General features: G+C 33.3%; 1 protein-coding gene across 2 annotated transcripts in view; it reads left to right on the top strand.

Moving 5' to 3' along the window:
- The window catches only part of LOC106637917 (kinesin-like protein 64D), a 461671-nt gene that overhangs the window by 399035 nt on the left and 49482 nt on the right, over positions 1–13154 (top strand). The window lies entirely within an intron of this gene.

Genomic DNA, 13154 nt, shown 5'->3' with positions numbered 1-13154 from the left:
AGAGAGATTTTTGAGAGCAACAACAATTAATGAAGCGCTAAAATATTATAGCATGGTTCCACTATCTCGTCAAGAATTAGAAGCGAGACTGTTTTCTTTGCACAAAAAAACAAATACTGTGAAGATTTTTAAGTGACATAATTTTGTTATGGAACTGTAAAAAAAGTTTTACTTGTACATGAAAATTTTGTTACACCTATAAAAAAATGTTAAGCAATCATAATGTTTACTTGGATTTTTATAACACATTCTTATTAATTCAATAATATATAATTTTTTCAGTTATTATTGCTTATCTCCATTTCACAAGTAAAAAAAATTACTCTTTATAAATAATAAAATGGTGATTTCTCACTTTTTTGCATCATAATACAAAATTTTGAGGTTTTACTGACAAATGGTTACTAAAGTTGTAGATCTTTTAATTATCTACATTTTTTACATTTAACTTTTTTTGATACGAGGTACAGATATCATTTTATACTCAAAAAACAGTTTTTTTTATTATAACGCGCTACATAAATGTTGTAACAATAACAATTGAAAAGTCATCATTTTTTTTAACATGATTTTTACGTAAAATTTGACGCAGAATACGATGGTCACAATAAAAACTCGATTCATTTTAGGGGCAGTTGTTACAAATTGATTAAAATAATAAGATTGTTAATAACAATGTTAATGTGTTGATAATTTTTTTTTTTTTTTTTTTTTTTTTCTCAAAGTTCAACTTTTTAGCAACAAAAGTGCTATTGGTGAAAATTTTGTAGCTCTGAAGGATTTGGAGCTATACATTGTTTAAAATGAGTCTCCAACCACTATTATGAAATTCGTTACAACTCATAAAATCGAAAATAGGCGATAAAAAAAATTTCTCGGACACATATCTCTTATTTTTCAATGTAGAAACTGGAAAAAAATTTTCAGCCGAATCTGAGAGGTGAAGGTCAAAATCCGTTCGATTTAAAAAAAAATTACCCTTATTCATAAATAATGCTGATTGTAAAAATTAATGACTTAGAAATTACAATGAAAAAATATAAGCCACACATTTCCTAAAGCATAAATGCTATTGACAGACGTAAAAACACTTGAAGGCTGTAAAAGTTACGTGTACTAAAAAGCTAAGTGAATGTCTAAAAGTATTAACATGCAAATCAGTTTTTAATAAATTTTACGTAAACAGCTATAGTATATATTTTTTCCTGAACATAACGATAATGGTTTGCCAAAAAATAGTATGAAGCCGGCCTATTATGTTATGTGTAACAGACCTAATAATTTTGCATAATATTCACACGTTTTGCTCTGCAGCATAATAATATTAACCTTATTCAAGTATTGCAACAATTGTAATGCAGATTTACAATGATATTTAAAATTTGACTGTTTTTTGTTAATCTCATTACTTTGTAAGTATTAAATCTCATTTTCTGGAGTTTTTTTATTGGTTTTGGTATTTTAATAGAAATATTTATCTCATCATTAAATTATTTTTGGAAAATAAAAGCTTGTTGTTGTATCAACAAATCTTACTTGTTCTTAAACTTATTACTTTTAAAATCTTTTATTTCATTAATCCTTTAGAATGAAAAGCATTAGAGATATTTTTTTTAAAAAGGCACTTGGAATTATTTTAGTTTCCACTATTGAAATAAATATTGTAGTACATATCACTGTATTATGATACTATTTTTGCAGTCATGATTCTTTATGGATGTATGTCAAAAATACATCTAACTCGATGATCCTTTTACTTTAAATTAAAGTTACTTTTTTTATGGAGTTTTAACTTTTTTTTGTAAACTTCTTAAGTTAACCTCTTATAATAAAAATTGAAGAAGAAGGCTTATTAAACTTATTATTGAATTGTTTTTTTAATAGACTGATCTTGTTATCGCTAATTTTGTAATTAAATTTCTCTTTTTTTTTTCATTAAATTTTTTAAAATATTTTATATTAGCCGTAAAAATAAAACATAAAAACCTTTAGCACATTTTGGCCATTATTTTTCGACTATATCTTTATTATTGACACAAGACCACTGGTTTTCTCAACGTAATATATTTGAATATACTACTATAAAGAAACATTCTATTCGGAACCTGATACTTTTTAACATTTGTTTTTGCTTTACATGTTGATATAGCACTTATTTTCAAGTCAATCATTTTCATAATACGTTTATTAATCTTCTCATATAAAATTAACTTTAAAATAACAACAGTACTACGAAATGTTAAATCTACTTTATTAAATTTTTTTTATTGATATCCATTATCACAATACCTTTTGATTTCTTACCAATTTTAAAAATGTAATCAATAATTTCCTATAGTGTACAGCTTTGAGAATTGACTAGCAGAGAAATAATTGCAGTATGACAATATAGTTAGATATATCTTTATGGTGACGTTTGTCGCAACCAGGACAAATAATTGTTTTTTTTTTGGAGTATTTATAGTGACAATCTTCTGTGCCACGCCATCAATTTAATGATTATTTACTTTTTAGTGGTCACGATGGCCAAAGTAAAGCAGCATTTAACGTGACTAGTACTTTTATGGGTTATTGATTTTTATGGGTCGATAAACTATTGCTCTTGTGCATCTTACACGTGATTATAGGAGCTGTGACATAAGTCCCGGAATTGATGGGTATTTATACTTCTCATGACTTAAGTTTGCAACGATGGCTAAAAAATATTATGCTTCTATAAAAAAGCCATGCCTAAGCCTAAGGACGATAATGAGTAATAAAAAAAAATGTTGATCAAAAAACTTTTTTAAATAATCAAGAAATATTTTCCGCTGAAGTAACAACGTAATTCAGATCATAAAAAAGTATTGCTTCACTTCAAACTATGAAAAAGAAGCCAAATGAGCAGGCTTGTGCGCCCCTCGAAAATATACAGTTTTGACGATGCGTCGCATAGCCTAGAAGCATTATACAGCTTATTTAATTCTTCTACAGCGTGTAATCTTAAAGTTATAGATATAAACAATATTTTTACGCATTTTGGAAAACCAAGAAAAACTGTACTGAAGGTTTGGATGATGTTTGAGTTGTGGGTCCAAGTTTAGTATCTCCTTTTGGAAGTCTTTCTTATGAATGAACGCAAGTAAAAGAAGGAATTCTAATTTAGACGGTTTATAATCTACAGAGATCTAAGATCTAGCAGTAATTTTCTCTGATTCTTCTATTACGACAAGCTAGTGTTGTAGGCTGAAAAATTTATTAGTACTGTCCCCCCTACATAAAAACTAAGAGCCTGTAACGCTAAAGAATCTTACGTAACTTTGCAAGGTGTTGAACTATTGATGTAGAAGGTAGTGGATTAAAATTAACCTGTTTTGTATATGATATAAGTGCAGTGGCATAAATTAATATTCATTTGATGCGTTATCATTTCAGTTTTTCAGCAATGCTATAAGAGCCCGTAACGATCCTTTTTTTTTCTAAGAACCCGTAACGCTATTCGTTAACGCCCTGTACCTTCGTTTAATATTATTATCCACTCGGATAGTAACTCTCACAAATTTTAGTACTATGTACATAATATTAATGTAAGAATGAAGTCAAATTTTCATGGAGAGCTAGGTATTTTGGTTATAAAGAGATCTTGTCAGAGCCCGTACCGCTACTATTTTTCTTAAATGAAATGAGAAAGTCGTCATGCTAAATTTCCTCATGCTGATCAAGCAGGGCCTAAACAACTTTAGCTCGTTTTACACAATACAAACAAAATATTTAAATATTATTTATGAATTCATTTTAAGAGTTTATCTATTACAATCCTTAAAATATTCTGGTTTTAGTAGAATGAGGCATGAATGATATTATGGATACCACAGTGACGGAAGGACATCAAGGCTGGGTAAACCACTGCACATCTGGGGCCACTTTGGGCAGCACACAACAATAATTTGTATCAAGAAATAAAAAATGAATTAAATCTTTTAAACGTCCGTGTACATGTTATAAACTATCATAAAATAAATTTTATTCGTGTAAGTAGCTTTTCATTAATCTATTTCATTAATAAATAGATTTTCATAAGTCTCAGAAAGTGAATAATCATGCATTGGAATCGCTATAAACGTTTATTTGTTCACAATTTAATTCACCTTTTTTTGTAACAAAATAAAATTTCATAGAAATTACACACGTTACAAAAAGATTTCCAAGTATTTACGTATTTTATTTAAAATATACTTTGTAACATTGTTTCTTATAAAAATCAAAACGATAAAATAAAATCTTCTTTTACGCATGTATTTAATATTAACTTTATAACACATTTATAGCAAAGGATTTGGTCAGAAATATTGAACTCTTAAAATTAATAAAATAAATTAATTAACGTATTGACGTATTAAATGTATGCAAATATAATCAGTAATTTTGTACAATTTCCCTTTTTAAATAGAGGCAAGAGAAAATACTGGTTTTTTGGAGTTTCTTGGCTCTTTTAAGTGGCTCAAAAGCATGAGCTACGCTAATAGGGTAAAACTACCACGATTTTTATCATTTAATGACTTGTAAAAAATTTTTTTTAAGAAATATCATATAATTTCATATAAAACATGTAACGAATACGAATTTCACGTAAAATATTGCACTGCTGGACTCAATCTAGATTAATTAAAAAATGTCTCGAGTAGAAAGCGTTAGCAGATTTACGGATGGATTAGAATAAGTATGATGAGAAAAATTTTACAAGAAGGACTAATATGCATAAAAAAACAACGTAATTATCAAACAAAATCAAATATTCTAACATATAAAGCAAAGTCGCTAAAACCGTTGTAATCGCTAACCGCGAAAACTACTGAACTGATTTTCCAGAAATTTTGCATACTAATTGTTAATGATTTCAAAATGGTTTTCGCATATCTTTGTTCTTGAAAAAGTTGATAATAAAAGCAATAAATAAGCTCAAAAATTTGCTAAAGTAAGCTAGTTTTGCACTTTGGTTCAGTAGGATCTGCTAGGTGACGTCGAGGTAAAATTGAAATGACCCGCAATCAAGGATAGTAAAGAGTGGCTACATAATGCCCCATCGAGTTGTCTACTATTCTAGTCGTTCATTGGCAGTGCACCAAGAACAAAGGTGTTGGTCGTGCAGCTTAGCATACCAGCTACCGATGACACTCTTCTTTCATGGGCAAGCGGAATAAATCGATTTTTACCCCGGATCGCCAAGACAACCGAGTGCCGCGAAAAAATAGGCGTTTGGAACATCAAACTCTCCGGTGGAATACCAGGAGACGTATCTAGTCAAAGTACAACCTGCTCCAACACTGCAGAGCTTTGTGGCCGTTCAACCATCTGACATAGTGCTGTCAAAAAATTTTCTACTCCAAATGCAAGCCAGGGAAGACAGCCCTAAAGAGGAGGGTTAGCCACAACGGCCTCCTTCTTAGTGGTCGTCCCAACAGCAGACCTACAGAGAAGGAATTCTCCAGGCAAACTTATCTGACTAACGATGAGGGGTTGGTTATCAGGGGAACGACCTGAATACGGGATATTCTTTGGTCAGTGGCGTACCTCTCTCCTGTACTGTCTCCGTACACAGAGACTCAAAGGATGATAGTCAAACTACCCGCAGTTGGCTCTCCATCATCAAGAATAGTAAAAAGGAACAGCTAGAAGTTTCACCACTGTCCATTTTCAGGGCCATTATAACTATTTACGTTCTCTACTTAACCATCAATCTCATCAGTTCTTTTAGGGGCCACCTAAAATAAAACTTCTTTGGCAACAAATAAGTTCTTACTACCATTTCCGGAAATGATTCGTCGACCAAAAGACTATGTGAAGCCGGCTGCTATTAAACCAAGTCAGTAATTTACTGGCAGACATTACAAGCAGAATTATTCATCGTAGGGCTGGGAACCCCGGTGACCAACGATCTTATATTACCCTCTCGACTCTAAGCATTTAGCTAGGAATCACTGATCCTCTCCAAGGTCTGCGCTGGGTAAACCTAACAACTGTGAAGTAAAAATAAACTCGAGTCAACGGGACAGTCTCCAATGAGCAAGCATCACGAACCAATCCCTTCACCTTAGATCACCAAAACAATATAAAAAGAAGGTGCTTTAGACACCAACGTCTTCGGCATTATACCTGGAGGCGTTGGGAAAGAGCTCTTCAACTAGCTCCGAAGCTTTAAACGTTGTACTTTTCCTCCCGATCAGTGTGGTGATACACCAACAGGCCAGAGAAGATCACCCTGAGGTATTGAGGCAATCACGTTTGCTGGAAACTTCAGTCAAGAAAGAGTTTACTTAAGAAGCTCACTGGTCATTTTTTAGGGTCATCAGACGTCCAACTACCTTGCCAACAAATATATCACAATCTAATACAGTTGAAAAAACTACCGTTTAGGGCTCACAAGAGTCTCAATTGTGCTAAAACTTACAAGAAGTCGAATTGGAAGGAAAACCTTTAATGCATCCAATGAATACCATTTTAAGCGTCAAGAAAATGACGCTGAACATTCATCAAAATTAAAGCAGCATCAAAATTGACAAATAAAGAATTAATCAAGTGAGAGATCAGATTTTTACTATAACTCTCATAGTAATCTCTTGAATCTTCTAGATTTTTAAATACGTAGAATATGTATTTGTATTTTTGTTGCGATGGAAAAGGTACAGATTAAGCTCCAGGACTTTCTTGCTGTGGTAATAAAGTTGTGAGATAAGAGAAAAAATCTTTATTTGATTATATGTTTTTTGTAAGTTCTAAATCTTCACAGCTTTAAAAAATAGCCCTATACATTATATAGGAGAAACTGCAAATCAACGGCTTTTTAAGGCCAACGATTATTTTATGGTATAAGAAACTTACAGTACTTTTCAGCATAATTATATTTTTTTCACTTTGTACAGCTTTTCACTTGACCAAATAAACTGTATGGATTCCGATCAAATATGTTTTTAATGAGAAGATTTTTGTTCTGAGAAGTGTCAGAAGTAGATGTAAAATTTTTAACTGAAAACGTTTTACATTCCATGTCAACACACTACAGTGTTCCATTCAGTGAGTCTTGGACGAAACTGAGAGGGGGGTGCTGCTAGTTAATCTATGAACAACAGAAAGTTTTTCTTATACAGAACATTGTTTAGACTTGTACCAAACTTTATAGTGCCTTACGGCAGTTTATAGTTTGTTTTACAGCTAAAAAAACTAATGTACAGTTTTTGTAATTTGAAGAATAGAAATTCAATTGAAGAACAATAATTTTATCGTTTTAACTTTAGTGTCCTACCAAGCCGATAGGACAAGAAAACCCTAAGCAGTGAAAGTAAAAAACAGCCTCAGACACGGATCTGGAGGCAAAAAGTAAAAGAGTGGGATGCTGTCGTAGTGAAAGAGGACTCGACCTCTCGTAGAATCGAGGTGGAGGTTTAGTACTCATTCGTGACTCAAAATTACTAACTCTTATCCAACTAACAAGAGTCACAGTTAATTACCACCGTAATAGCACTTATAATTAGATACTGTTTTGTTCTGGAAAATGTTTGCGATAGCACTTTTAAAGCTCCAATTCAGTAGTCAATCCCACCAATTAAATCACTGGCCGCTTGAATGCTCATGTGGCTGTCTGAACCGTGATAATATGAATTTAGCCATCATCTCCAGGATAAGTCTTGATGATTTATCCTAACGGCCAACAATGATTTGTCCTAACGATTCGGTGAAGCATTGTCTTTTTTTAAAATGACAATATTGCTAATGATCAAGTTTGGCTGAGACTTTAGCTACTTATAGCGCGGCAATGGTGGCACGGTGGTTTAGATTGTGGTTTTTATGACTCGAGAGCTTAGTAACACAAGCTTCTGAATTTGAAACCCAATTCTTATACGTTTTGCTCACATCTTTGAGTAGCCAATTGCTCATTAACGTATTTTAAACCGTGTTTCGATAGTTCAGAAGCCATGTAAAATAAGGTCCCCATTGCTCTTTAAGTGATAAATCGATTTAATCAGAGGTGATTTTTTAATTTACCAATGACAATAGCATATAAATGCAGAGTAACACAGCAACGCAGAGTTTATTGAGTATCGTTCTTAAAAATGTCTGTAAAATGTAATAAAAAGGTACTTATTACAAGGCTGCATGTGGTGCACCACCTCGCTCCAGACAGAGTTTCAAAAGTTAGTCAGTAGTTTCCTACGACTTATATTGCTTGATGAAGCTGTGTCCTTGGAGTAAGGCTCAAGGTAAACCAATAAAGATGAGCCCACCAAGAAGCACTAGCGTTATTACAACTGCTAAAGAAGCGTCAACGATAAGGAGAGAAATAGAACGTGAGTTCAAGTACATCTTGATTTTGGTACATAAGGTCGATAAGTCTTTAAAAGTTTCGGTCAAACTGCCAACGACCCTTTTGAAGTGGTGCTTGATGAATTTGACTGCTGTTTGTTACATGCCTTTAAAATGTGCGCTCGAGGAAGTATGGACATCCACTTTGTCTTTCTTATAGTTAGCTGGCTGTTGATGCCCTCAACAAAAGAAAATGACGCAACAAAAAGCTTAGGGAGTTATGTCCCTTGAAGTTGACGCATTATCTGAAATCAAGGTGAAGGAAGTACTTTAACGTACGTGAAAGAAACTAAAGGCTACTAAAAAGTCGTCAACCGTTAAATCTAATACCATCTCAACGTATATGGCATTAACTTAAATGTGTTTGAAGATTACCGCGTAACCTTTAGTACTTTTTGCACCTCAGAGAACAGGATTGGCAATGGGTCACCGTAGTCGAGCCCAGTGACTGTGAACGGCTAAGTTGTATTAAGGTGACACGCTGAAAGTTATCCTATTTATTGAATTGTGCCGTTGACTTTATACTGTGTGCAGGGTACGTGCCATTAAAAACTGCAGTGATGATTCTCGTGACTTGTATAATCCAAAACGCTGAATTAAGGACCAAAAGCATCAATTAAAATTATCTGTAGATGGTCAGACAATGCGTCTCCTGAATAAGTCTTTTGGTCAGCACGCAGCCTCCTGTTAGCACGATTGATTGATCCTCCCCGTAAGTCAGTACTGAATGCTCAAGGAGACCTCCATTTGGATCAAGCCTTGATCGCAGATGAAAGGATTTTAAGCAAGCAATGCCTATCGTTGGCCTAGTTGCAGATTTTAATGGATTTAAAACAAAAAATCATGGCAGCATTAAGCTCATCTACCGTTGATGGCCTGTGATTTATACGATCATTAAGGAGCTTGGCATTAATGTGCTAATGCTTAATGTCAGCGAAAGTTGTGATATGTGTATGTAATGGTAAGCAAAATGACTTGATTGGCTCACATAACGCGTAATGGTCAGTCATTTCTTCAGCAAGAAGGGCGTGTACCTCTTTCTAGTCAAGTCTAGAGTGTGGCCAAGCTGACACTGTGAACCGTGCTGGGCCGTTCCACCACAGCTTGAACTCCAACAAATGAGAAGAAGTGAGTACTAGTAACATGCAGTCTGCTGACCTTACATGTTTTCATGGGGCATCTGTAAATGACGTAAGGATCTCACTAGTCCTATTTGCAATAAAATTTGGCTATTTGGAAGGCAGAACCTTGAGCCATTCGACCACTTTCATCGAATCTGACCAGAAAATAATCGTGTTGGGTAGAGCTTGAGTGGCAAACCTGATGACTAGTTAGTTGCCACAAAATTCTAGTCTAGGCAAGATATACTAAATACTTTGGGTGGAGCCACCATAGTTTTAGCCAAGGAAAGTATCACCCTGGATCCTGGTAAAACAATGAAGGTATAGGCTACATATGTATGTTTAGATATGTTGGCAGAACCATAAATATGCCACTCAGTAGCAAAATCTATGCCAATACTAACATTAGTAACGTTGGTCAAGTTGCCACGAAAGTTGATCCATCGTTGAAGAAGTGGATCAGGTAATGATTAATCCTTATCCAACTTGTGAAGTCAAAGTTGCTGTAATACAACTTAGCAACTTCAGATTTTTTAAATTCAACATCGTGTGATTTGTGAATTTATTGCAACTCGTTAGAGTCAAATTTTAACAATTAAATCGTACAGTTTGGGTACTCTAAATAAGGTCAAGGGTTGATATCACCACAGTACTCTCGACCTTCACATCTAACGCATCGCATGATGGCAAATCTTCAATTCAGATAATCAAGCATTAACGCCTCGTAAGTTAAAGACTGTAGGCTATGCAGAAGTATAAAAGACTTGAGCTGAATGGTTTGTTTCAGGCCCAGGTTTTAAGTTGGCTTGACCTGTGAGCAGCCATTCAAACACCGATTCCTGAGCTAGAGAATTATCACTGAGGACACAACGAACTTTGAAGGGTTGCGAAAATTGTAGGTTAGCTAACGTTGCACCATGAGTTGTATGACGAGTTTTATAATAGAAATAAGTCCGTTAGCTCATTGAGGACTAGAGCCACGACGTTAAATTAAAAATGCTGATCAAGTTTTGATTTGACAACAACTTGAGCTTCAGCCTGTAATTTAGTTATAATAAGACCCCAAGCCCGGTGACTGACATGAAAACCTTACCTGATCCTTATAACAATAAATCAGCCGCTTATTTGGCAATAAACGATTGTTGTGATCTAGGGCCAAACAGTGCTTGAGTTGAAACTGAATTTTTATGGAGATATTTTCGTGGGACTTGAGCCCTCGTGCGTTGTTAGAAAGACAACGCTCTCCACAGTAGTTAAGTGAGCTACGACTATATACATAGCAAGCTTACGACGTTGTAGCTTGTCATGTACAGCCAATTTGTTTAGATAAACTCGTGGGATCAGTTGCAGTCTTTGAATTCGAAAAGAATTTAGTCAATTTAATTCTCAAATCATCTGGGTAAAGCCACGTGTTATATTAACCCTGATAAACAGAATACGGCTTCGTTGAAGGGCATTTGTCAGCAAAGTGAGAAACCTAAAGGCAATTCAACCAGAATTCTTCTTTTTTACAAAATTCAGTCTTTGGTGGATAGACATCTTTTTAAATTTTTTCTAACCAAAGAGTTAATGATGAGGAATCGGCAGTCCGAGCCGAATGGGCCGTAATTTTTTTTTTACTGACAGAGAAAATATTTTCCAAGCATAGTGAATACCCCAAACTTTTTAAGTTTTCGTGAGATAAAATCTAACTTCTAAATGATGCAACGCAAGATGAATGAATAATCAAGTTAGCCCCGCACTGTCTCCTTGACCTGGTCTGAAAGATCGTTAAGGTCTTTTGCATTTTGTGCAGAAATGACTGTAAGATGAATTAATTTCTTCATATTTTTGGAATGTCTGAGTTAGATGTTGTCGTACTGATGAGAAAGTTTTCCTCACGCAATTGCATAATTTGCGTCAGTAATTCCTAACCCTTTTTACAAGTAAAATAAAAAATTGTGGTAAACACAACAAAACACTTAATAATAATAAATAACGTATAATGTAAAAATGACTTAAACACAAAAATTCATTGTATTGTTAATAAGAATTAGGATTAATTATTAGGTGGTTCAATTAGATACATGCACGCACTTATATAACTGGGATATAAGATACAAATTTTTTTTTCGGGTACGAGAGAATTTTATTATATTTTGACTCACTCGTCAAAGTCCGAATGTTAAATCAATAATAAATATCACAACATAATAGCATTATACGGGCAAAATAACAAAGGTAGGGCATTAAACTTCATTTGGACATACAAACTTTGGTAGTAAAAGACGCAATGCTGTATTTAAGAAAAGTATATCTTCCTTCTAATTAATTTTATTCTCATCCAATTTTATATGAAGCATTTCGGAAATAAGTTTTATTATAGCAATAAAATTCTCCGTCAAAGAATTCGTTATTATTCTAATTAAATTTACAGTTGAAAGTGTTTTGATGTGCATAAATGACTGAATCAAGATTCTCATACCTTCTACGTTTTTTAATGTGGACCTCTGTAGTGTGCTTTGTCTCGCTCATACATAACACTAGACTGCTTTCATGGTAAAATTTAGAAAACTTAGCGTTTTCAGTCTTATCTGTTTTTTTTTTTTTTTTCGGACTTCTTAACCTAACCTTTACGTTTTTATCAATAAATCTCGAAGATTACTTATCAAAATTAAAAAATTATTAATCAAAAGGTGTTTTACTCCCGTAAAATTCATTTTCTAAGACTTTGTACTAAAAAGTAAAATCGCTCTGTCAAATTGACACGACATTTTTTTTGTAATTGACTGGATGATCAGAAAAATAATTGAAGATACGTAGATTTTATAAGCTAGTCAGAAATGAAGTGATAAGAATTTCTGATTATCGCCAAGTCTAGAAAATTAAGTTTTTTATCAAACTCTATTTAATGTGTTAATCGTATATTAGGATGGTGTAAATTAAATTTATTTAAAACTTGCGCTGCATGGTCTTTCTCAATAAGAAGTAAAACATGAGCTACATAATGGAAATAAAAAGACATACTAATGGAGACACAGTTAATTTCCAGATCATCTTTTAAAGATCAGCAAAGCGTGGTAAAATTGGGAATTCTTTTGGCATCAATAAAAGTTCGTAACATAAAATCTAGATTTTTTTTACCTCAGCTAATAAAGGTAACATTACATAACGTCTTCAAAAATGATTGTTCTACAAAAATGCATTAACTATTGTCAGATACATTGACTTATAAAAGTACTTTTAAAAACCATTTGAATTCTGTACTAAAGCGAACTACTACGATTTTAAATAATCTGAGTACTAATGGTGTCTTTTTAAGGATTCACCATCCCAACTCTTTATCTCACACAGACAACATTTTGGCTAAGTTGTATGGCTTGCCGACAATTCATGAGGTTGATGCCCACTGGCATCCTATCATTTCATGAATCACCAGTTAGATGTATTTTCTGTCGTAAACAATTTATAATAAACTGAATAATTCTATTAATATTTCAAAATTACATATTCACTATTGCCTTACAGTATGAAATAAATTAAAAAACATATAACTTTCTTTCAATTACAGATTTTGTCTTTTAATGTGAGATTGCTGTTTACCAACATCCTTCTCAATTTAGTATTAAATAGCATAGACCAACGCGTATTTTCAGTTACACTTTCTTTACTTTCGGTAATAAATTTTTGATATGAAATATCTTATGGTGGGCAGTG

The sequence above is a fragment of the Copidosoma floridanum genome, unplaced genomic scaffold (assembly GCF_036245765.1).
Source record: "Copidosoma floridanum isolate Cflo_tuat_1 unplaced genomic scaffold, Cflo_Japanese_pri ptg000028l, whole genome shotgun sequence".
NCBI lineage: Eukaryota > Metazoa > Arthropoda > Insecta > Hymenoptera > Encyrtidae > Copidosoma > Copidosoma floridanum.
This window is presented reverse-complemented; position numbering and strand designations above follow the sequence as displayed.